Source organism: Gigantopelta aegis, chromosome 12, assembly GCF_016097555.1.
Source record: "Gigantopelta aegis isolate Gae_Host chromosome 12, Gae_host_genome, whole genome shotgun sequence".
Lineage (NCBI taxonomy): Eukaryota > Metazoa > Mollusca > Gastropoda > Neomphalida > Peltospiridae > Gigantopelta > Gigantopelta aegis.
The window spans coordinates 39,291,743-39,318,987 of record NC_054710.1 but is presented as its reverse complement, the minus strand read 5'-3'; the positions used below and the strand labels follow the sequence as shown (position 1 = coordinate 39,318,987).

General features: G+C 36.7%; 1 protein-coding gene across 8 annotated transcripts in view; it reads right to left on the bottom strand.

Annotated features, from left to right (window-relative positions):
- The window catches only part of LOC121386187 (roundabout homolog 1-like), a 254,179-nt gene that overhangs the window by 110,821 nt on the left and 116,113 nt on the right, over positions 1-27,245 (bottom strand). The window lies entirely within an intron of this gene.

Genomic DNA, 27,245 nt, shown 5'->3' with positions numbered 1-27,245 from the left:
TGGTTAAGCCATCGGATTACAGGTTGGTAGGTACAGGGTTCGCAGCCCGGTACCAGCTCCAACCCAGAGTGAGTTCTTAAGGGCTCATTGGGTAGGTGTAAGGCCACTACACCTTCTCTCTCACTAACCACTAACAAACTAACAACTAACCCACTGTCCTGGACAGGCAGCCCAGATAGCTGAGGTGCGTGCCCAGGACAGCGTGCTTGAACCTTAATTGGATATAAGCACGAAAATAAGTTGAAATCAATCAATCAAGACCTAAAGGTCTTTGTTAAATGATTGAAATAAAATGCAGAAAGGCCCTTCCAAATCTTTCTTCATAATTACAAGTTGACTCTGTAGCAAATAACTCACAGGTTTTACGTTATTTAACAATTCTAACACATTGTCTTTATAATTACAAGTTGACTCTGTAGCAAATAACTCACAGGTTTTACGTTATTTAACAATTCTAACACATTGTCTTCATAATTACAAGTTGACTCTGTAGCAAATAACTCACAGGTTTTACGTTATTTAACAATTCTAACACATTGTCTTCATAATTACAAGTTGACTCTGTAGCAAATAACTCACAGGTTTTACGTTATTTAACAATTCTAACACATTGTCTTTAGAGAAAACCCATTGCATTTTACCATTAGTAGCAAGGGATCTTTTATATGCACTTTCCAATAGACACAACATCACATACCATGGCCTTTAATATACAAGTCATGGGACACAGGTTGGGATGGGGAGTGTGGGAGGACCCAGTGGATCCATAAAAAATACCATGGCCTTTAATATACGAGTCATGGGACACAGGTTGGGATGGGGAGTGTGGGAGGACCCAGTGGATCCATAAAAAATACCATGGCCTTTAATATACGAGTCATGGGACACAGGTTGGGATGGGGAGTGTGGGAGGACCCAATGGATCCATAAAGGGCATTCAACCCTACAACTTTAACAAGTATAATTATTTGATAACTAACCTCTAAAAATTTAATATACCATTACCATGTACAATTGTTATTATTTGTTACAAATGAATGTTTGACATTCAAAAGCCAATGGCTGATTAATCAATGTACTCTATTGGTGACATTAAACTTTATTTTTCGATAATGTGACATTTTAAACAGAATTTATTAGATGAAAATATATGCAAAAATGAATAGTGGTGTGGAACCTACAGACCAATGGTCAATTAACCTATGTGCTCTAGTGCAGGGCTCGAAATGGCCTGTGGCCAGCTAGCCAAATACGACCAATGTCCTGTTTTGGTGATTTAAATATTAAAAAAATAATGGCGTTAGTCACCCAAATAATATTAGATGGGCGATCTTCATAATTTGGCAACATCCATTATTTTTTGGGCCACCATAATTTTTGGTGAGTTTCGAGCTCCTCTAGTGGTGTCATTAAGCTTAATTTCTTGATAATAAATATTATGTGAGCAAACTTCCTTTCATTTCCTTACTTCCCAATTAACGACTGACAATATTTATGCATTTAAAATGCCAACCAAAACACCAACACTAAATACCATGCCAACCAAATTTTCAATTCATTTATGCCGTAATGTCGACAATGTGTTATTGAGTGAGAACAATTTTTGCAAGCAACAATGTAACAACGTATCTATGAGATCTGGAATCAATTTGTGCTTGTCTGTATAATTATGGGGCACTTCTGAAATCTGTGATTTTCAAGAACCTTTTGTGCATCTGCCACTGCAGCATTCCTCTATTTCCATTCCCTTTGTCTTCTGTGATCTGTGCCAAACGGTTCCAGGAATGTCAGAGCACACAAGACACTTTTGGAATCTTCTTTCATGCTAATTGCAATTCCTGCATGGTTCCGCGGCGGCGACACTTTGTTCCTCTCGGGCTTATGTCACCGTATATTGGGCAATTTGTCTTGTAGTGCTCTCTCCAATGTGGCTACTGGTATGCAGACGGATGTAATTGCATTTCAAGGGGGAAATTTTTCCACATTTGACTTGTCAGGTTGAAAATGAATCTCAAACAGCTGTCATGTAGGCCACCCTTTTGGTAAAAACGGTCGACTTCAGATTGACGTGAAGATGGTACACGAGGACTTTACTGCTACTCTCGTGTCTTTTGTTATAGGTCTTTAGGTTACACACTACTATTAATTTTAGCATGAATTTCAAACATATACATTCTGTTTAAAATGTCACATTATTGAGAAATAAAATATCATAACACTACTAGAGTATGACTATGTGAAGGTGGTATATGAGGACTTTGCTGCTACTCTCGTATCTTTTTTTATAGGTCTTTAGGTTACACACTACTATTAATTTTTGCATGAATTTCAAACATATACATTCTGTTTAAAATGTCACATTATTGAGAAATAAAATATCATAACACTACTAGAGTATGACTATGTGAAGGTGGTATATGAGGACTTTGCTGCTACTCTCCTGTCTTTTGTTATAGGTCTTTAGGTTACATACCACAATTAATTTCTGCATGAATTTCACACACATAAAGATGTCCAAAGAAGTGAATCCAGGAAAGTATATGAAATGACTGTTTGTGTAAACAAAATTTGGATAATACTGGATTACATCAACATTGTTCAGAAATACATTGGAAATAAGAAACTAAATTTTAAACTATTGGAACAGAGTGCCTTTAAATAGCTATACTCCTCACTCTTATCAAAAAAGAAGTAATTTATGATTGATATGATATATATTTTTAATTACAATTACAATGAAATACGTGTCCGTACTTGTTACATTTTGGCACAGGCATATCTGTATGATATATTATTGATAGATACTGTTAAGTTGACATTATTTAGAAAAAATGATTTATGAGAAAAAAATTTGTTTGTTTTTTTGTGTCGAATACATATACATATACAATCAATATTTTGGATACAGTCTACTACGATAATTCAAGCAAGAAAATCGTATCCAAAAATACTTTACAGTGTTATAAAGAAGACAGAGTATGTACCTTTAAATAGCTATAATCAACATATTGGTCACGGTCTACTGACTAACACAAGCGAACTGCAGAACAGTGATGTAGTATTACCACATATGAGGTCCGATACCATCACAACCGATTTCCTCCAACACGCAGCGCCCTCTGTGATCAAACCGTGGTACAGGCTATTAATGGCTAAAAGGTTTGGCCCAGTAATGAAGGTTGTCAGACCAGACCTACAGTGGGAGATGCTGGAGCTCGATAGTGATGCTCTGCCATATTGGGTTAGTTCTGTCTTACATCAGCTAACAACGAAGAATTCTTTGATTCCCAGGCTCAAGTCGGTATCAATTTAAAAGACAAGAGCTTAAAGCTATTTCACATTTGGTACTGGAAGGTATGTGGGATCTCAAAGTCATTTTTGTATCAATATTGAAGACAGGAACTTAAATCTATGTTACATTTGGTACTGGAGGGTATGTCGGGACTCAAAAGTAATTTTTGATGTTGATCATCAAATTTGTTTGCATTTACCATAGTTTGACACCCAATTGTCGATGTATTTTTTTTGCTGGGGTGTCATTAAACATTCATTCATTCATTCATTCAAAAGTCATTTTTGTATCAATTTGAAAGACAAGAACTTAAATCTATGTTATATTTGACACAGGAGGGTATGTCAGGACTCAAAAGTAATTTTTGTATTAATATTAAAGACAAGAACTTAAATCTATGTTACATTTGTCACAGGAGGGTATGTTGGGACTTAAAAGTAATTTTTTGTATCAATTTGCAAAACAAGAAGTCAAATCCACCTCATATTTGGTCCAAGAGCTACACATACATTATTGGGGTGATAGTATGCTGGAATTCAAAATTTCAACAAGCAGTTGTTGAAGACGGTATGTTGGGATTTTAAGACCAATTTTCAAAGATAAATCAGCAACCAAGAAAGAATTCTGTGATTCCCAGTCTCAAGTTGGTACCAATTTGAAAGAGAAGAACTTAAGTCTACCTTACATTTGTTAATAAACATATGTTGAGACTCATAGTAATTTCAGTATCAATTTCAAAGACAAGAAGTCAAATTACTTCATATTTGGAACACGAGGTACACATATGTTATGGGGATGGGGGTGGGAGTATGATCAAAATTTTAACAAGCAGTATTCAAAGATAGAAAATAATTTTTGGTACCATACAATTTGAAAGTCAAGATAAATCTACTTCAGACTTGTTACAGGAATCATGTTGGGACTTAATTAGTAATTTTAAAGATATCTATATCAGCAATCAACAAAGAATTATTTGATTCCCAGTCTCAAGTCGGTATCAATTTCAAAGACAAGAAGTTAAATTACTTCATATTTGGAACATGACGTACACACATGTTATGTTCAAAATTTCAACAAGCAATTTTCAAAGACAGAAAGTAAATTTGTTTTAACGAAGTTGAAAGACAAGACTATAAATCTGCCTCACATTTGTTACTGAAGGTATGTTGGGCCTTAATTAGCAAACTCAAAGATAACTACATCAGTAAAGAAAGAATTCTTTGATTTCCTACCTTCAGTCAGTATCAATTTGAAGGAAGGAAGTGAATGTTTTATTTAACGACACACTCAACACATTTTATTTACAGATATATGGCGTCAGACATATGGTTAAGGACCACACAGATATTTAGAGTGGAAACCCACTGTCACCATGTCATGGGCTACTCTTTTCGATTAGCAGCAAGGGATCTTTTATATGCACCATCCCACAGACAGGATAACATATACCACAGCCTTTGATATACCAGTTGTGGTGCACTTGCTGGAGCGAGAAATAGCCCAATGGGCCCACTGACAGGGATTGATCCCAAACCGACCGCGCATCAAGCAAGCGCTTTACCACTGAGCTACGTCCTGCCCCTACACTAATGAATAAATCACCGGGTTTTGAATGTCAATATTTGACAATTATTAGATATAGTTTTAGAGATAACACACCACATTTTCCTATTAGTAACAAGGGATAGTGTTAGAGAAAACACACCACATTTTCCTATTAGTAACAAGGGATAGTCTTAGAGAAAACACACCATATTTTCCTATTAGTAACAAGGGATAGTGTTAGAGAAAACACACCACATTTTCCTATTAGTAACAAGGGATAGTATTAGAGAAAACACACCACATTTTCCTATTAGTAACAAGGGATAGTGTTAGAGAAAACACACCACATTTTCCTATTAGTAACAAGGGATAGTCTTAGAGAAAACACACCATATTTTCCTATTAGTAACAAGGGATAGTGTTAGAGAAAACACACCACATTTTCCTATTAGTAACAAGGGATAGTGTTAGAGAAAACACACCACATTTTCCTATTAGTAACAAGGGATAGTGTTAGAGAAAACACACCACATTTTCCTATTAGTAACAAGGGATAGTGTTAGAGAAAACACACCACATTTTCCTATTAGTAACAAGGGATAGTATTAGAGAAAACACACCACATTTTCCTATTAGTAACAAGGGATAGTCTTAGAGAAAACACACCACATTTTCCTATTAGTAACAAGGGATAGTCTTAGAGAAAACACACCACATTTTCCTATTAGTAACAAGGGATAGTCTTAGAGAAAACACACCACATTTTCCTATTAGTATCAAGGGATAGTTTTAGAGAAAACACACCACATTTTCCTGTTAGTAGCAAGGGATGGTCTTAGAGAAAACACACCACATTTTCCTATTAGTAACAAGGGATAGTCTTAGAGAAAACACACCACATTTTCCTATTGGTAGCAATGGATAGTCTTAGAGAAAACACACCACATTTTCCTATTAGTAACAAGGAATAGTCTTAGAGAAAACACACCACATTTTCCTATTAGTAACAAGGGATAGTCTTAGAGATAACACACCACATTTTAGAAAACACACCACATTTTCCTATTAGTAACAAGGGATAGTCTTAGAGAAAACACACCACATTTTCCTATTAGTATCAAGGGAGAAAACACACCACATTTTCCTATTAGTAGCAAGGGATGGTCTAGAGAAAACACACCACATTTTCCTATTAGTAACAAGGGATAGACTTAGAGAAAACACACCACATTTTCCTATTGGTAGCAATGGATAGTCTTAGAGAAAACACACCACATTTTCCTATTAGTAGCAAGGGATGGTCTTAGAGAAAACACACCACATTTTCCTATTAGTAGCAAGGGATGGTCTTAGAGAAAACACACCACATTTTCCTATTAGTAACAAGGGATAGTGTTAGAGAAAACACACCACATTTTCCTATTAGTAACAAGGGATAGTCTTAGAGATAACACACCACATTTTCCTATTAGTATAGTCTTAGAGAAAACACACCACATTTTCCTATTAGTAACAAGGGATAGTCTTAGAGAAAACACACCACATTTTCCTATTAGTAACAAGGGATAGTCTTAGAGAAAACACACCACATTTTCCTATTAGTAACAAGGGAGAAAACACACCACATTTTCCTATTAGTAAAAAGGGATAGTCTTAGAGAAAACACACCACATTTTCCTATTAGTAACAAGGGATAGTTTTAGAGAAAACACACCACATTTTCCTATTGGTAGCAAGGGAGAGTCTTAGAGGAAACACACCACATTTTCCTATTAATAACAAGGGATAGTTTTAGAGAAAACACACCACATTTTTCTATCAGTAGCAAAGGATACTTTTAGAGAAAACACACCACATTTTCCTGTTAGTAGCAAAGGATAGTTTTAGAGAAAACACAACACATTTTCCTATTGGTAGCAAGGGAGAGTCTTAGAGGAAACCTACTACATTTTCCTGTTAGTAGCAATGGATCTTTTATGTTCACTTTCCCACAGACAGGAAAACACATAACGCAGTCTTTGTTATACCACAGACAGGGTACTCTACCACTAAGCTACAAACTGCTCTGTTTGAATACAACACAAAAATATGCTAAATCATCATCATTAAATCTGACAGTTCAACTTTATAGTTCAAGTGTTATACCAGAGAGTATGTCATGCTCCAACATGTTCCAGGGTCAAAGGTGACAGTAATGTTGGGGTGGGGCTAGTTTTTCACGCATATTTCTAATTTCTAATCTCAAAACATACAATGTCAGTTTGATCATTACTATAGCTAATTTATTCATAATCATGTTGCAAAAAGTGTCACTGACTACAGTCAAATCAAAGTTAAACAGCCATATAAGGGATGTGTTTAAAAAAAGGACTAAAGTAAAGTACAGTTTAATTAACTGAGACAACAGTCAAATCAAAGTTAAACAGCCATGTAAGGGGTCTTCCAAAGTTTTCAACATTTTCACGGTCGTACAAAGCGTACGACAGGGGGGAGGGGGTTGTCAGTTATGTACGACTTTTATCGTTTTAATAAAATGATGATTTCCCAGTCCCAAGGATTGAAAGAAACCACAATGTTTAGTACTGTCAATCTCACTCTCGGTCTCAGATGGCTTTGGTCCGGCGTTTTGAACCGACCACCAACTTAATATCCCAAAATCCTTTGCGCCAAACATACCGGATGCAGGCAAAAATTCAAGCATGGCAAGCCATAGTTGTATAGATTTATATGCAGATGTGTTAAAATATGTATCTAGGTTGCCTACTACTCTTTCACAAAACACCAAACCATCTATACGAACATTTTATTAATGCATATGTGTTCGTCCTATAATCTAGATCAATCTCATGTCCCATAATAAAATGTTGATATGTACTACTTTGGGGGGGGGGGGGGGGGGGGGGGGTGTGGGGTGGTCTGGAAATGTTAAAAAGTTTGGATGACTCCTAAGGGAGGTGTTTAAAAAAAGGACTAAAGTACAGTACAGTTTAATTATTTGAGACATGTTGTCTATGGAGTATTGGGGGGGGGGGGGGGGGGAGCATGAAGCATCTTAATTATTAGTTTATGTGTGGTAGATCTATAATATTTTCATATTTAGCTTTTAAAAGTCTTCATTTTGTGGTGGACAATATACATGTACTAAAAAAAGACCTTCCCCGTATGAAAAGTCCTAAGTAAACAACATCTTTTTTAAAATGGAATGAAATGTAGAAAAATCATAAAAAGCCTTCTCAAGATATACCTGACACCATATAACCATAAACGAAATGTGTCGAGTGCATCGTTAAATAAAACATTTCCTTCCCAAGATATACCCGATGCCATATAACCGTAAAATAAAAGGTGTTGAGTGTGTCGTTAATTAAAACATTTCCTTCCCAAGATATACCCGATGCCGTATAACCGTAAAATAAAATGTGTTGAGTGCATCGTTAAATAAAACATTTCCTTTTCATGATATAATAGGACACAGGATCATTTCCCCAAGGAGTCTTGGTGGGTTTACCAGTAATATACAATCATTAATCATATTATATTCCCAATAATGGCCTATTACACAGAACATTTATTTGATAAAATATGGTATTTACTCCTCTTTTTTGTACATTTACAGTAGTTAGCCATAAATAATGTGAATAAGAATCTAAAATAAGTATACTGATAAGACGGATTATTTTCCACCTCGTTGGTGCTAGTGAATAAATTATTTACTTGTACAGATTAAATTTACAATAAGGATAACAAGCAAACCACTACGGTTGTGTCAGTGAGTGGAAGGTATGATGTAATCTAATGAATGTAGTCTACATGTAGTCTATACTGTGGCACACTGATAAGATAATGGAACATTCCGGTATACAGCTGTCTGAAAATATACAATTTGACTGGCTATTAGAGCTTTGTCTCACAACCAAAGTAAGTTACCCAATTAAACCTTAGTAATGTGTCTTCTCTGGGTTTTTTTATTAATTCATTTGTCCATCTATCTATCCAGTCATTTATTTATTCATTCATTCATTTTGTTTTTCAGATTTATTTTATCCATCCTTCCATTTATTTATTTATTTTCTTAAGGTTTTTTTTCATCCCTTTATTTTTTTTTGTTCTTTAGGTGTTTTTGTTGTTTTTATCCATTCCATCTATCTACCCATCCATCCATCTACCAATCCATCCATCTATCTACCCATCCATCCATCTACCCATCCATCCATCTATCTACCCATCCATCTATCTACCCATCCATCTATCTACCCATCCATCCATCTATCTACCCATCCATCCATCTATCTACCCATCCATCTATCTACCCATCCATCTATCTACCCATCCATCTATCTACCCATCCATCCATCTATCTACCCATCCATTCATCTATCTACCCATCCATTCATCTATCCACTTACTCTTTTTTTGTTTTTATCCATTCATCTATCTACCCATCCATTCTATCTATCTACCCATCCATCCATCTATCTACCCATCCATTCATCTATCTACCCATCCATTCCATCTATCTACCCATCCATTCCATCTATCTACCCATCCATCCATCTATCTACCCATCCATTCCATCTATCTACCCATCCATTCATCTATTCACTTACTCTTTTTTTGTTTTCATCCATTCCATCTATTTACCCATCCATTCATCTATCCACTTACTCTTTTTTTGTTTTTATCCATTCCATCTATCTACCCATCCATTCATCTATCTACCCATCCATTCATCTATTCACTTACTCTTTTTTTGTTTTTATCCATTCCATCTATTTACCCATCCATTCATCTATCCACTTACTCTTTTTTTGTTTTTATCCATTCCATCTATCTACCCATCCATTCATCTATTCACTTACTCTTTTTTTGTTTTTATCCATTCCATCTATCTACCCATCCATTCATCTATCCACTTACTCTTTTTTCTACTATTAATATTTCTTTTTTCTTTTTATCTCTGATGGGTCACAGGATTGATCACTCTCTATGGACTTTTTTCCCATCCCAACCACTGCTCCACAACTGGTAAATCAAAGGCCATGGTATGAACTGTCCTGTCTATAGGAAAAGTGCTTAAAAAAGATCATTTGCCATTTTATAGGTAAGGGATTTTTTTAGCCTGTATAATGATAGTGGTCTCTCTGTCTGTGTTTCAGGTCTGTCTGTATGTCTGTTTCTCTTACTCTGCCAAATGTCAAAGTAACCATGTCAGAAATCAAACAGCCATAGTCTAAAAATGTCCTGAAATGTTGTTAAATAAATGTTCTTTTCCTTATTTCTTTTTATATAAAAAGCTACATCCCTGTCTAAATGCAAACTCTACAATATGGATAGCAACTAAAAATGTAAACCCTTATTAAATTGTTGTTAAATCTTGTAACACAAAAATACACCGCGCCATTCTGCAAGCCATAGCCTACCACAATATTATTTTATAGGTTAAATAAATCTTCGGGTGAGAAAAAACAAACCATCCACTTCCTTGCAGTGTTATGTTTTACCAACAAGAACAAAACACGAAGCCCCACTTCCTATACAAGCTGTTCTCTTTCGACATTGTCAGAAAACCGGAAACGCAATAGCTTGCAGTGGATTTAACACTCAAATTAAATAAACATCAAACCATAAATGTGTTATTTTTTATACACAATATGCTGAACAATATTCCATATATGCAGAGTGGTATATAGCCTGTAAGAGACTTTGGCTTTTGAATCAGGTTAGAAAAAAAGAGAAAGGAGAGGAAAGTTGGTTTTCATTTAATCAGCCGACTCCATAATATGATACACAACAATTGTGACACTTGGTTGAGAACCTGAGGCAGGATGTAGCCCAGTAGTTAAAGCGCTCGCTTGATGTACGGTCGGTCATGGATCGATCTCAGTCGGTGGACCCAGTGGGCTATTTCTCATTCCAGCCAGTGCTCCACAACTGGTATATACATACATTTACCATGCTTAAACACCTGTTTAAAGTAAAACAGCCTTCATAACTTCGGTCCATGGTTGTTAACAAGTTTTGATTCAAACCCCACTATCAAGCCAGGGGTAGGATTTAGTCCATATTTATTTATTAATCACCATCTATTGGATATCATATATTTAGAAGAAACCTACTACATTTTTCCATTAGCAGCAAGGGATCTTTTATACAAACTTTCCCACAGACAGCACAGAAAATACCAATGCCTTTGATACACAGTCGTGGGGGCAATGGTTTGGAATGGGAAAAAAGTCATCAGAGAATGTGTCCACTGAGGTGATTTGATCCTATGACCTAAGCTTTCTACTGACCAAGCTAAATCCCGTCCCTCTTCACCAATTAATTTCTCGCTCCAACCAGTGCACCACGACTGGTACATCAAAGACCGCGGTATGTGCTATCCTGTCTATGGTAAAGCGCTCACTAGATGCATGGTTGGTTTGGGATCGATCCCCATCAGTGGGCCCATTGGGCTATTTTTTGCTCCAGCCAGTGCACCATGCCTGGTATATCAAAAGCTGTGGTGTGTGCTATCCTGTCTATGGGATGGTGCATATAAAAGATCCCTTGCTGCTAATCAAAAAGAGTAGCCCATGAAGTGGCGACAGTGGGTTTCCTTCCTCAATATCTGTGCGGTCCTTAACCATATGCCTGACACCATATGAACTGTAAATAAAATGTGTTGAGTGTGTCATTAAATAAACCATTTCCTTCCTTCCTTCCTTCTTCACATTGCCTTTCGTCGTCTCCTGCAGAGGTTATATCAGAAATTTATATCACGCTCCCTTCTAAAAGCTAACCGAGCAGCTCAATCGTAATAGAATCTATTCATTATAAATTGTTCTCACTGTTCCGGTAAAGTGAAAGAACATGTGTTGAGTATAAATTAACCGCTATCTGACAACATAAGCATTAGGTCATCTGATTGAGGGAGCAGTTAGTGAGGCATGTTTGTACACCTGTTGGGGGAGTATTTATTTTAAATAATGCATTACATGCTTCACTCCTGGCCAAGTGCCGACACATGGCCAGTCTTGAAGACTGTATAATTTGAGAATGTCGCACTTTATCTCGTAATTACCTCCCTACAGGAAGCCAATGTGCCGTGTCAGATGTTTTATTTATTTAAGTCTCTCACATTTAGATCTTTATGATGAAACTAAGTATATTTATTGAATAAACTTTACACAAATTGGTTTTTTTTTTTTATCAACACAGACCAAACTTTATACAGAAAGGTTTTTACAAGGCAGATCACACTTACAATAAAATGACTTAACAAAGCAGATCAAACTTATTCAACAAATGTTTATAAAATGTTTTAACAAGGAAGACCAAATTTTATTTAATGTTTATAACATCTCAGGGCAGAATGTATTTTATACAATAAAATGTTTTAACAAAGCAGAAAAAATACTATAACCTTTTATCCCTGTTTTTAGATAATTCAATATTATTGCAAAACAATTATTTTGTGAACTTCCATTTCCAAAATGCACATACATAATATTTATTTTATACATTATAGATTATATGGGCATATAATTTTGTAACAATTATTTTCTATTACATTCTAATTATTTTTATAAAAAGTATTTCCGTATAATATTTTTAAAACTATCTCATTCATTCATTCATTCTCTCTCTCTCTCTCTCTCTGTCTCCCTCCCCCCCCCCCCCCCCCCTTCTCAGACATTTCTTTTTAAATTCTTGATTCTTATCAATGAAACAACTTTAACTAGCTAGGTGGCCCCTCAACTACATTGCTTACCATATTACGAAATAACATTCCCAATGATAACTCTTCAAAAGCTTCGGTAAAGTTTTTAATTCAGTAAAAACATCTTTATTTCTAAAAGTAAGCTGAGCATCAAAGAATAAAATCTCCATGAACCGTATTTCTCTGCCTGAAACCTGTTCCCATCGCTCACACGTTTTATCTACGAGATTCCATAACACGAAATCATGGGAGATTTATCAGTGACCATTCCACATCAAAAACATCAAGAAGCTTTTTTTTTCTGTCAAAACAGATGCATCTGTTAAGAATATTTGCCAAACTGCAATGATTTGCAGCCAATCTTTGACATTTATTTTTATCATCTTTCCACTCAATTCGGCAATCAGGGTTTCGTTTTTAAGGTGTGTTGATTTTGTATTTATTTATAGAACATTTGATAGCTAGAACAAAGTTTCTCCCACTAGTATCTTTAAGCAGTGATAACATTGCCAGAGGTAACATTTTCCTCCTTTTAACCAGAGCATCAAGGTATGGGAAAGATAAAAAGGTTATTTTGCTTAAAGACACCACTAGAGCATAGTGATTTATTAATTATCACCTGTTGGGTATTAAACATTTGGTCATCGTGCCAGTTAACGCCTCAGATCCCTTGCTGCATTAAAAAACATGTAGCAGGTTTCTTCTGAGTCAGAATTACCAAATGATTGACATCCAATAGCCGATGATTAATTAATCAATGTGCTCTAGTGGTGTCATTAAACAAAAAACCTTTTAGTTAAGTCCTCAGAAAAAATCCACTAATAATTATCCACTACATTTTTCCATCAACAACGAGAGATCTTTTATTTGCACTTTCTCACAAACAGGACAGCACATACCACCAACTTTGATACACCAGTCATGTGAAAATAATGTAATGGTATCGGTGAGAAAATGTATGGTAGATACAGTTACTGACATCACCTTCACCCAACCCCATGGAAAGTATGGAAGTTCTTATGTAAAATTTTATTTGTGTAAATAATACTGGGATGTCATCTAAAATATTAGGTTACATTTTTTTTTTTACTATCTGAGGTTGACAAATGTAGGTTCAAAATGACAAATTTCATGTTGGAAACTTGGTTCTGAAATGATATTTTCTGATTGTAAAATGTGGTTGCATAAGAGTTTTCACAAAATATATATTAATAAAAAAAAGGTTGAGTCTTAATTGTGCAAACCTTTCCCAGTAGTGTTCGATTGCTGTGAAGGTGAAGGTCAAACTAAGACTGATATCACTGATCACTTACCTGAAAGAAGAAGAAAAAAAGAAAACCAACATTAGTAACATTCACTTACTATTGCAGATAATTAAAATTTAACAGTACCAGAGTTTTCAAACATCTGGAACCTAATTCACAATGCTCATCTAGACTATGGAGCAAAACCACATGGTCCTAGCAATTATTTCTGCATTGCATTGCACTGCTAGATCGCAAAGTTGTGAGAGTTTAATGAATTTGGGCTCTGGTGTCTAATTCGCTAAACTGTCGTAAATGTGTGATCTCACAGTGCAATGAAAAAGGCTTACAAAGTTTGGTAGAGTTTGTTTTGTTTAACAACACCACTAGAGCACATTGATTTATTAATCATCGGCTATTGGATGTCAAACATATGGTCATTTTAATAGTAATATAGAGGAAACTCGCTACATTTATCAAAAAGGGATTTTTATATGCACCATCCCACAGACAGGATAGCATATACCACAGATTTTGATACTATGGTTAAGGACCACATAGATATTGAAAGAGGAAACCCGCTGTTGCCACTTCATGGGCTACTCTTTTCGATTAGTAGTGAGGGATCTTTTATATGTACCATCCAACAGATAGGATAGTACATACCACAGCCTTTGTTACACCAATTGTGGAGCACTGGCTGGAACAAGACGGGGATCAATCCTGGACTGACCGCGCATCAAGCGAACACTTTACCACTGGGCTACATCCCAGTACTCCGCTACCAAAGAGAGACAGTATTGAGTAAACCGCTCTACATCTGATCCCATCTTGATGCTACCAAAGAGAGACAGTATTGAGTAAACCGCTCTACATCTGATCCCATCTTGATGCTACCAAAAAGAGACAGTATTGAGAAAACCGCTCTACATCTGATCCCATCTTGATGCTACCAAAGAGAGACAGTATTGAGTAAACCGCTCTACATCTGATCCCATCTTGATGCTACCAAAGAGAGACAGTATTGAGTAAACCGCTCTACATCTGATCCCATCTTGATGCTACCAAAGAGAGACAGTATTGAGTAAACCGCTCTACATCTGATCCCATCTTGATGCTACCAAAGAGAGACAGTATTGAGCGCTCTACATCTGATCCCATCTTGATGCTACCAAAGAGAGACAGTATTGAGTAAACCGCTCTACATCTGATCCCATCTTGATGCTACCAAAGAGAGACAGTATTGAGTAAACCGCTCTACATCTGATCCCATCTTGATGCTACCAAAGAGAGACAGTATTGAGTAAACCGCTCTACATCTGATCCCATCTTGATGCTACCAAAGAGAGACAGTATTGAGTAAACCGCTCTACATCTGCTACCAAAGAGAGACAGTATTGAGTAAACCGCTCTACATCTGATCCCATCCTGATGCTACCAAAGAGAGACAGTATTGAGTAAACCGCTCTACATCTGATCCCATCTTGATGCTACCAAAGAGAGACAGTATTGAGTAAACCGCTCTACATCTGATCCCATCTTGATGCTACCAAAGAGAGACAGTATTGAGTAAACCGCTCTACATCTGATCCCATCTTGATGCTACCAAAGAGAGACAGTATTGAGTAAACCGCTCTACATCTGCTACCAAAAAGAGACAGTATTGAGTAAACCGCTCTACATCTGATCCCATCTTGATGTTGCATTATGTATGCAGATAGAAAAAAAACAAAAACATGGCAGCACTTCCATCAACCACCTGACAGGTGCTTATAAAAAGTTCTACCCACCAGGGCTCATCTTAGATAATGACCACCTCACGATTTTCCCAAAACATCAGGAGGTTTTACTGTTCTTTCATTCATGTGACACATAAACACCGACAATACATTTACAATGTGTTGACTTGGGAGCTGTTGACCCCATCTCAACTTCATTTTATAACTTGCACAGATCTCTGTTGTTAACATTTTTTAAGACCCAATTTAAGTTTTGTGTAAAGTAAACACGCCATGTTGAAAAAAAAGTTCTCAAAAGCAATCAATCTTCATTTGCAAAATATCCAAACATTGCATGTGACATTGATGAATTGCCATGAAGGAGTGTTTCGAGGTTTTTTAATGTAAAATAAAAAACACACTTGTCAGGCCAACAAAACAAAGTCTGTGATTGCTGCAACAAGTTATTAACAAGGTAAGTAACTCCGCAGACAGTTAATAAGCACATTCAGTTCACAATAACACTTTCCAAACAAGCAACAATTACATCCATGGTGTGATGTATCGGCTTTCAGACACTGGAGCAAATGGGGAGGCTCTGTTAACTTGACCCACTGATCTGTGAGTTAAACATGGTTTACACAACATATTGTGTGGGATAACAAACATTTGCAACAATGCTTTCCCAAACAATTAGTAAAAAAAAAAAAAAAAATGTTTTATTTAACGACACACTCAACACATTTTATTTACGGTTATATGGCGTCAGACATATGGTTAAGGACCACACATATTTTGAGAGGAAACCCGCTGTCACCACTACATGGGCTACTCTTTCCGATTAGCAGCAAGGGATCTTTTATTTGCGCTTCCCACAGGCAGGATAGCACAAACCATGGCCTTTGTTGAACCAGTTATGGATCACTGGTCGGTGCAAGTGGTTTACACCCACCCATTGAGCCTTGCGGAGCACTCACTCAGGGTTTGGAGTCGGTATCTGGATTAAAAATCTCATGCCTCGACTGGGATCCGAACCCAGTACCTACCAGCCTGTAGACCGATGGCCTAACCACGACACCACTGAGGCCGGTACCAAACAATTAGTGAGACTGGATGTAGCTCCGTTCTCCTGAGCTGCTTGGATTGTAGGATTGAATCCCATTGGTGGATCCATTCTATGCTCCACAACTATTAAATCAAAAGCCATGTTAGAAAATTCTAAATCTCTTTTCTTTCTAAAAGTTTATAATGTCATTTATCCAAAATTGATGCCCTGGGGAGCTATAATTTTAAAATATACTTTAAAAAGGAAATAAAATATATGTTTTTTTCAGTTAAATTAAACATTTATTAAAAAACAAACAAAAAACTGTTGTGAACATTTACAACAATATTTTCCAAACAACCAGCTACTAGTATTATTCAAAACATCTGTACTATAATTCTAAAATATAAGTTCAAAACAAAATGAAAAATATGTTTTAAAATTAAATTTAAATTTACAAAAAAACATTTAAATAAATAGTGCTGGGAACAAACATTTACAACAATATTTTCCAAACAACTAGCTACAAGTATTATTCAAAACATTTGCAGCATCAATCTTACAGCACCGAATCCATGGGGGATCTGAACAGGTCATAATTCTGAAACTCAAACCAGAATGGGTTTCTCTTCAAACTGCATGAGGAGGACATTTTTCCTGGGAACTACCTACAGAATCCACCGGAGCAGCTGCCTCTGTAACAAGCTTGACTCTGCAGTGTTTGGATAACCCTGTTTTGTGATATTACACTGGTGTTCCGGAGATGTCAGACAATCAAACGAGTTTGTTACCAGTGACGATACCCAACAGAAGCGGGCAGATCAGTTCTCCAGTGCTACATTCCTGACAACTACAGACGGTTTAACATCAACATTAAACAAGATTCTCAAACATACACAAGCTCCGACACCAGTTGGGAATTAGTGACAGCAATCTGGGAATACTTGGTAGTTGTATAGTTATGTCTCAAAGAGGTTGTGAGGGGAATGGCATTTAATCATGTACTATTGTGTAACACCCAATGGTTTGGGATGAGGTTACTTCGGTTCATGCAGAAGACTATTCATTAATGTATTTGTCCTTCTATCCATCTTCATCCATCCTTCTTTCCATCCATCCACAGAATTCTAGTTTCTAACCAAGAATATTCATCAATCCATCCATTAATTTGTCTGACCATTCATCAATCTATCCATCCATCCACTGATTCATCCATCCATCGATTCATTCATCCATCCATCCACTGATTCATCCATCCATCGATTCATTCATCCATCCATCTATTGATTCATCCATCCATCCATTGATTCATCTATCCATCCATCGATTCATTCATCCATCCATCGAATCATCTATCCATCCATCCACTGATTCATCCATCCACCCATCCATCGATTCATCCATCCATCCATTGATTCATCCATCCATCCATCGATTCATTCATCCATCCATCGAATCATCTATCCATCCATCCACTGATTCATCCATCCACTGATTCATCCATCCACCCATCCATCGATTCACCCATCCATCCATCCATCGATTCATTCATCCATCCATCGAATCATCTATCCATCCATCCACTGATTCATCCATCCACCCATCCATCGATTCATCCATCCATCGATTTATCCATCCACCCAGTAATCAACTTCTCTAAGACTGTAAGTCAACATTACCAAACGTATGACATCCAATAGCAGATGATTAAAATAAATCAATGTGCTCTAGTGGTGTTGTTAAACAAAAAACAAAAAACTCCACATAATATCATCTATCTTCATTTCTCATTCCAACGATATGAATTACAGTCACTGATGTACATGTACATGAAAGGAAACCAGCCTCGGTGGTGTTGTGGTTAAGCCATCAGACATAAGGCTGGTAGGTACTGGGTTCGCAGCTCGGTACCGGCTCCCACCCAGAGCGAGTTTTAACGACTCAATGGGTAGGTGTAAGACCACTGTACCCTCTTCTCTCTCACTAACAACTAACACACTGTCCTGGTCAGACAGCCCAGATAGCTGAGGTGTGTGCCAAGTACAGCGTGCTTGAACCTTAATTGGATATAAGCGTGAAAATAAAGTTGAACTGGACATGAAAGGAATGCTATAAGGACAACCCATGAAGATTTTATGTTTTGATTAGTGCACCTCACTTATATTAGGGTAAGTGTGGCCAGCCCTGATTTACATCTTACCTACCTACCACACCTATCTATCCATCCTCTCACAAACACATAACACATGGGCACCTAATAAAATACTGCTGGAAGTACCATCTTCTTTGAAACACATTAACCACAAGTTAAAAGTAAATGAACTTAAAAAAATATATATTTCAGAGTAATCTAACTTCTGTAGAACTCTTCTGACAAGGAGAGCAGCAACTTCACACAGTACAAAAGGTGCCATTGTAATAACGATCCCATTAGCAAAGCAAATTGACATTTTCTCTCTGTGTGAAGATGGTTGATGCCGACTTGTAACAACGTGAATGCTTCATTAACACTTATGTGCGGCTGTGTGTTTTAAGCGGCTGGTAAATAAGAGGCTGGCACTTTCAGACTGACAGCCACAAGAGGGGTTGTCTCTCCAAGACGGAACGGCTAACACAAACCCAACAGATCGCTCAGCTAAATCTTCTTTGCTTCAGTCCAGAGCGAGAATTTACAGCAAAGTCCTGCATAGATACATGTAGTTGAGACTTGTAGCCTTATATGCTAATATGGTTAACAGGTAGATTCTACCTGGTAGATGCAAAGAATGAAAGAAAGGAATGAAGAACTTAATTACAGCAAAGTCCTATGTATATAATTATTATACTTGTTGTTAAAACTCACAGCCTTATATGCTAATATGAACAGGTACCGGTAGATGCAAAGAGTAAAAGAAAGGAAGAAAAGAAAAACAGAATTTACAACAAAGACCTATGTATATAATTATTATACTTGTTGTCAAAACTCACAGCCTATTAGGTAGGAGCAACCCCTGCAACTCAGAAAATATCCACCAAAAATTACATGCCATCAAAAACAAAACAAAAAAGTCCACAGAAGAAAACAATGTGCGATAGAGAATTAGAAACTCAGCAGCATGCATTATTGATTGCTGTGGGCAATTGTAGGGATCGAAGAGTAACATATGTGGGAGCAGTAGATTTCTTTTTTCACTATCTAAACCAAGTGTGAAAATAACCATACGTTAGACACTAAATAACTGTTATTTAAACTATGTTGAACTGAATCATGAAGCTAACATTCCTTTCCTTTTAAGAATACAAGACACAGAAAAAAACCCATAGACACAAGACAAAGTCATACAAGATTTGCACTAGATTAAGACAGTAATTTCTCCGCTATTGTTTATATACAAAAACAATTTACATCAAAGAAAGTGAAATACATCTATTAAATCTAGAAGCATAAAGCTTTTTGAAATCTGCTACGTTTATAGTCAGCCACCCACGCTCTAAACAGTGACCTTATAAATCTTCAATTTCAGGTTCAACAAAAACACCACCTTTTCCCCAGTGTCTTATCTCCCCTGCCTGTAAGTCTCCTGTCTGGAGGTTTGTTTACAAGTAGTCCCAATCAGGAGACTTGCAGTCACTGGATGATGCTAGATATGTCAGGAAGGTCTAGCTGGCCAATCCCACTTGCCAACACCCAGTCTACCTGCCATTTAACATTTGTTCGGGTCTTTTTTTTTTTTAGTGTATCCAATTATTCTTTCGAAAGATTCCCCCCACCCACCTGTTACCCCCCTCCATTATATTGATACATGTATAAAGAGGGAACCTCACCATAACGCAAAAACTAACCCTAACCCTAAATCTAACCGTAACAATATGGGAATAAGGGTAGGATTGACCCATTCTCTCCTTTTCTGTAATAGTTCATAGCAAATATGAATGTTTAACGACACCCCAGCATGAAACATACATTGGCTATTGGGTGTCAAACTAAGGTAAGTGTGTAAACGAATCATAGCAAACATGTTACATGTTGGATTTCACAACGAAAGGGGCAGAATGTATATATCAATGAATAAATGTGAAGAATGTGATGCCAGCACTGGGGGTAAAAGGGAATGGCAATGCTAAATCTGTTCATGACAATGCAGTGATAGAAGACTAGACTGAAGTCTAGCGGGTCTGAGGATCAATCCTGCTTGGTGGACCCACTGGGTTTTCTCCCCCCCCCCCCCATTCCATTGAGTATATGAAAGGTTATGGTGTATACTGTCCTATATATCATTAGGAAAGTGCATATAAAGATCACATGCTGTATATTCAGTAAGACATATATATACATACAGTGAAACCTCTCAAAACCGGACCCTCTTTAAACTGGAATTCACCCATGATCCGTTTTTTAAAATCAGTACAGAACTTAACCTCTCTAAACCCAATACCTCTTAAAACTGGACATTTTACTTGGTCTCAAGGGTGTCCGGTTTAGAGGGGTTTCACTGTATATATATATGTGTGTATATATGTATATGTATATGTATATATGTGTATGTGTGTGTGTGTGTGTGTATGTGTGTGTGTGTGTGTGTGTGTGTGTGTATGTGTATGTGTATGTGTATGTGTATGTGTATGTGTATGTGTATGTGTATGTGTATGTGTATATATGTATATATATATATATATATGTGTGTGTATATATATATATATATATATATATATATATATATATATATATATATATATATATATATATATATATATATATGTGTGTGTATATATATATATATATATATGTGTGTGTGTGTATATATATATATGTGTGTGTGTGTATATATATATGTGTGTGTGTGTGTGTGTGTGTGTGTGTGTGTGTGTATATATATATATGTGTGTGTGTGTGTATATATATATGTGTGTGTGTGTGTGTATATATATATGTGTGTGTGTGTGTATATATATATGTGTGTGTGTGTGTGTATATATATATATATGTGTGTGTGTGTGTATATATATGTGTGTGTGTGTATATATATATATATGAGGCAGCAGCAGGTTTTTATTTTATCAATACACCAAACATTGAAATAATCATATCTTGGACATCATATCATTAAACAAACATTCCTTTCCTTTCCAATTAGCTGTAGTTTAAAATGTGCTGAGGTGTCATTAAACAAACATTCCTTTCCTTTCCCCCATCTGTTGTGTAAAATCACTCAGCTGCTTTGAAAATAATTTAAATTCTCCACCAGGCTTCCCTTTGCGTAACCGAAGTCAGACTGTGATTGACGCCATGCAGATAATTAATTACACCGTCGTCCCCGATTGCGTAAACTGAGCCAATGAGTTAATTAGATTCCGATCACTATCTACGTGTTACTCAATTCAGCTTTACTGCAAATTTCACAGTCACATGCCCCGTCACTTCCAAGATAATTAACATAAGAATTCCAACCTGGCCTCGGTGGTAGAGGGACGGGACGTAACCCAGTGGTAAAGTGCTAGCCTAATGCGTGGTCAGTCTAGGATTGATCCTCTTCCCTGCATTTGGGCCCATTCGGGGGATTTTTTAATCCAATGCTGGCTCCAGCCTAGAGTGAGTGCACTGCTAGGCTCAGTGGGTAGGTGTATAAAGCCACATATGTATAAACCGAGTTTCACCCACTTTACGGGTGTGATTAAGGGTGTGTCTCCCAAGAGAATGACCCCTACTTGGGGGATGATTACCTGGCAATTTTGAGTCTGCCAACAGCAATTTTAAACCAGTAATTTTAGCAACACATAAACACAAAATTAAACACCAAAAAGTATCCCTTCAACCAAAGATAAAAAAGGAAGGAAGGAAATGTTTTATTTAACGACGCACTCAACACATTTTATTCAAGTTTGTTTGGCATTAGACATATGGTTAAGGACCACACAGATATTGAGAGTCGAAACACACTGTCGCCACTTCATGGGCTACTCTTTTCGATTAACAGCAAGGGAGGATCTTTTATATGCACCATCCCACAGACAGGGTAGTACATACCACAGCCTTTGATATACCAGTCGTAGTGCACTGTCAACAGGCTATGTTAATAGTTTCCATCAAAATGTGATTTATGCTCAATGAAGAGGATATATAAAAGCTACTTCATGTTGTAGAAAAATATGGTTTTTATTGAAATGACAATTGGATATATTGCATTTGGAAATTATCTCTTTATATATTCCATTATTTTTTCCTTTTGTATGCTGTAAAATGTATGGTTAGGTTTTTTTTCCATAATTTTATTATAGTGTTAACCTGACAATATGTCTATTTTAATATCATTCAGTTAGTGTGGACACCAGTGTACTGAACTATAATGTGTAGATATTATTATTAAAGCTGTCAAATTAATCTCGTATTCTTTTGTTCGAAAATATTGTATGCAATTAAGGGCATGAATTTTTCATTGTCAGCTCATGAATTCTTTATCATCAGCTAACAATCACATATTGCTCTTGTGCAATTAACTGGAATATTTAGCTGCCAGGTATTAAATTAAATTAAAGGAGGTCCATTGTTCGAATTGCGAAAATTAAGAAGCGTCGGCCATCTTAGATAGGATCTGTGAAATGTTGGGAATTAAATATGAAAATATGAAGCCTGAATTGGTTTCTTTGTGTATGTTTCTTTGTTTTATAAGGAGGTGACCCCAACTGTAGGTGAAAACAGTGGAGAAATTGGTTTTTCATCATAAAAACACCAATATGGAGGCCCTGATGTGTGAAAGTGTGGTAAAAAGGTGAATCAACTGAAAACATTCTCAATATACAAGAGTGCACTCTATCCCATAGTTCACGGCAGGTCACAGAGATGGTGCAGGTGGTTTACTAAGTATTAAAATATTAAAGTGGAATGGATCATTAGATTTACAGTAAAAGAAAGAAATGTTTTATTTAATGACATACTCAACACATTTTATTTACGGTTATATGGCGTGAGACATATGGTTAAAGACCACACAGATTTTGAGAGGAAACCCGCTGTCGCCACTACATGGGCTACTCTTTCCGATTAGAAGCAAGGGATCTTTTATTTGTGCTTCCCACAGGCAGGATAGCACAAACCATGGCCTTTGTTGAACCAGTTATGGATCACTGGTCGGTGCAGGTGGTTTACACTTACCCATTGAGCCTTTCGGAGCACTCACTCAGGGTTTGGAGTCGGTATCTGTATTAAAAATCTCATGGCTCTCCTGGGATCCGAACCCAGTACCTACCAGCCTGTAGACCGATGGCCTAACCACGACGTCACCGAGGCCGGTACTAGATTTACAGTAATACATCCTAGCATCCAAAGAATACATGAGTAAACGTTAAATTTTGTTTTGTATAACACCACCACTAGAGCACATTGATTTATCAATCAGCATCTATTGGGCGATAACTGGGCGGGGCGTAGCCCAGTGGTAAAGTGCTCACTTGATGTGTGGTCGGTTTGGGATCGATCCCCGCCTATTGGGCGATTTCTCGTTCCAGCTAATGTACCACGACTGGTATATCAAAGGCTGTGGTATGTGCATATAAAAGATCCCTTGCTGCATATGAAAAAAATGTAGCCGGTTTCCTCTGATGACTATGTTTCAGAATTAACAAATGTTTGACATCCAATAGCTGATGATTAATAAATCATGTGCTCTAGTGGTGTCGTTAAACAAAACAAACTTTAACTATTGGGTGATGGGGTCTGGACCCCTTATTTTAAAGTGCATTCATTGCTAATATAAAACTTCCATTAAGTGGTTGCAAGTACATGTTACGATGTAGACCCCTGCAAAACATTCCCGGATCTGCATGTAGGCCCTACTCAATGACACAATCTTAGCACTAAGATCACCTTAAGTGCATATGGTAGTTATGCACTAAAGGTGATCTTAGCATTAACATCACTAAAAGAACATGTCCCTGTAATTTAGCATATATTCTAAAACACACACACACACACACACACACACACACACACACACACACACATACACACACATGCATATTACAGAACAAACCATTCACACATGCCTCAGATGCATGCAACTAAACAGGATATACATTTTTATTGGAGTAACTTGTGTGGCAGTAAAAGACTTCCTCACTCACTATCTTGACCAAGAATCAAAATAACCATATAAAATATATAAAAGTTGTCTTTAAAACCATAGTAAAATTCTAACATTTCATGGGATTTTTAAAAAACTTTAAATGTCCTTAGGGTATATCTCTTAAAAACTATCTTAAAATCCCAGCATTTCTTTTAAAATTTTTAAACTTCCACAGGGAAATAAAATAGCCATATATATCAGGCACTAAATATCTATGGTTTAAAATTTGCTGATAGCATTAAACAAAAATATCCCTTCCTCTTTTCTTTCTTTTTTCTCTTTTTCTTTCTCTTTTTTCATGATTCTGCAATTATTAGCATGCAGGAAAAGGTCTAACAACACCACCTGCATTATCAAACAGAGCTAAATACCGCCATGCTCTTATAAAGAAGTGCCAAAACAATTATTTTACGATGGCTGCACATCGGATGGAAGCGAATTCTGTCGGCAGAAGAAGCCTTGCGCCATACGGGACCAACACCACATGAAAGCGAACTGCAAGACAGCACCTGTTCTCCGAGTCAGACAGGATAACAAAAAGTGTTTGAGGTATGCACGGAGGAAGATGGGAAAGAAAATAGCAATTCCCGAACATGCCAAAATAATCACAGAAGGCTTTGAGGATGGGGAAGGTGAAGAAAACGCACAGATTCAACACACCCCTCAACGAAAAACAATGAGCGCAGACAAGTCGTAACTTGTGTTCAACGTGCAAGCAATTATGTCAGTTTTTTCACTGAATGGAGTAACCGTCGGATGGGTTTGGTTACCTATAGGATATGTACAGGTTTTGGTGGGATCGTTCTTTTGTTTTTTACACAATAGCTTGTTAATCTGTTCTTTTTGTTGTCAGTTTTTTTTAGTGTTTTTTCTTCTTGGTTTTTCAGGTTGTTTTTCAAATCTGCTTGTGTTGAGCTCCATGGATTGATTTTTTTCAAGATGAAAAGTTTGTTAAAATTCTGTTTTGTTTAATGACACCACTAGAGCACATTGATTTATTAATCATTGGCTATCGGATGTCAAACATTTCATAATTGTTACATAGTCAAGAGTGGAAACCAGCTACATTTTTCCATTAGTAGCAAGAACTCTTTTATATATTCATCATCCAACAGACAGGATAGCACATACCACAACCTTTGATAGACCAGCCATGATGCACTGGCTGGAACAAGAAATAGCCTCATGGGCTCACTGATGGGGAGGTGAAAGTGGATGCAAAAGTAATACATATATTTCTCCCATCCCTAGCTATGCAAGACAGACCCCTTCCATGATGTCAGCCCACATGGAATAAATCTGTCTTGCATAGGCTATGACGTCATTACCTTTAACACGGGGAGTAGTACGTCGTTGGTAATATATGACGTCATATTAATGCGAGTTTGTTAGTTTTAGATCAATATTTTGTTATTAAAACCTTCATTATAAAAGCTATCTTGTTAAATTATATTTAACACATGACACAGACACAGCAACTATGATAGTGTATTTTATTTATGATAAAATGGTTAAATAAAGAAGTTACTATTTCAGCCATATTTGTTTGTTCGTTAAAAAATAATGGTTTATTTATCGAATGGATTGGAGAAAAAGACTCCCATCATATGTGGTCATGTGGGATAGAAAAAGTACACCCTCAGTTGTGGACATTTTGACCCTAGGATTCGCCAAGCCTCGTCTCAGGTCGAACATTTCCACCACCTCGGGTGTACGTTTTTTCTATCCCACATGACAACATATGATGGAGTCTATTAATCACCTTTTATTTCATAAAGGCGAGATAGTAATTGTCTAACAAATATGAATCCCTTTTAAGCAATTCTGGTGTACTTCAGAATCAAGGCAATATACTCTCAAAATCTATAATAAAAATAATTTTGTTTAACACAAGTAGGCAAGAAATGGAAGCAATTTTTAACAACCCATTTAAAGACTATCATTAGAGTTGGTTACAGTCAAACACTTCAATTAATTTCATAATCAAAACAAATCTGAAGCTATCTATGGTATTCTTGCTACTGGCAAACTAACAAACACATAACTCACTTCATCCCAGTTTCAAACGTTTAATTCTAATAACACTCTCTTCCAAAAGAAAAAATGTTTTGGCCCAACAATCTCGTTGCAACGAATTTCCAAAATAGATCAAACAAATTCTAGTATGCAATTATGGCACAAACATCTTGATGAATCGGGGCCCAAACATCCGATATTACACGAAAATTACGTCTGTAGTGGCGATCAGGAATGGCTTAAACCTTCCCGTCTCAAGTAGGGACATGATTGAAGTGTTGAAAAACCTACTCGACTTTAGTGTCCGATGTGCTTGCTCAATTCTAAGTTAAAGCAAATACCCTGCCGATAACCGCTGAGCTAGATAATGACTCTTGTAACACTCGAGACCTAATGGCATGTTTGTGCAATCGAGGCCAGAAGTCCTCCATTGGTGCTCTTAAGACTATCAAAGAGTAAGAGGGTGGGTGGCTAGCTTTTCTTTTTGAAAAAAACCCCTAAAACTTCAAATCTCAGGTACTGGTCATGATGGCCTGTTGCTTATGTCATCAGGTTTAGAAAAACAAAGACAAAAGTTAAAATTT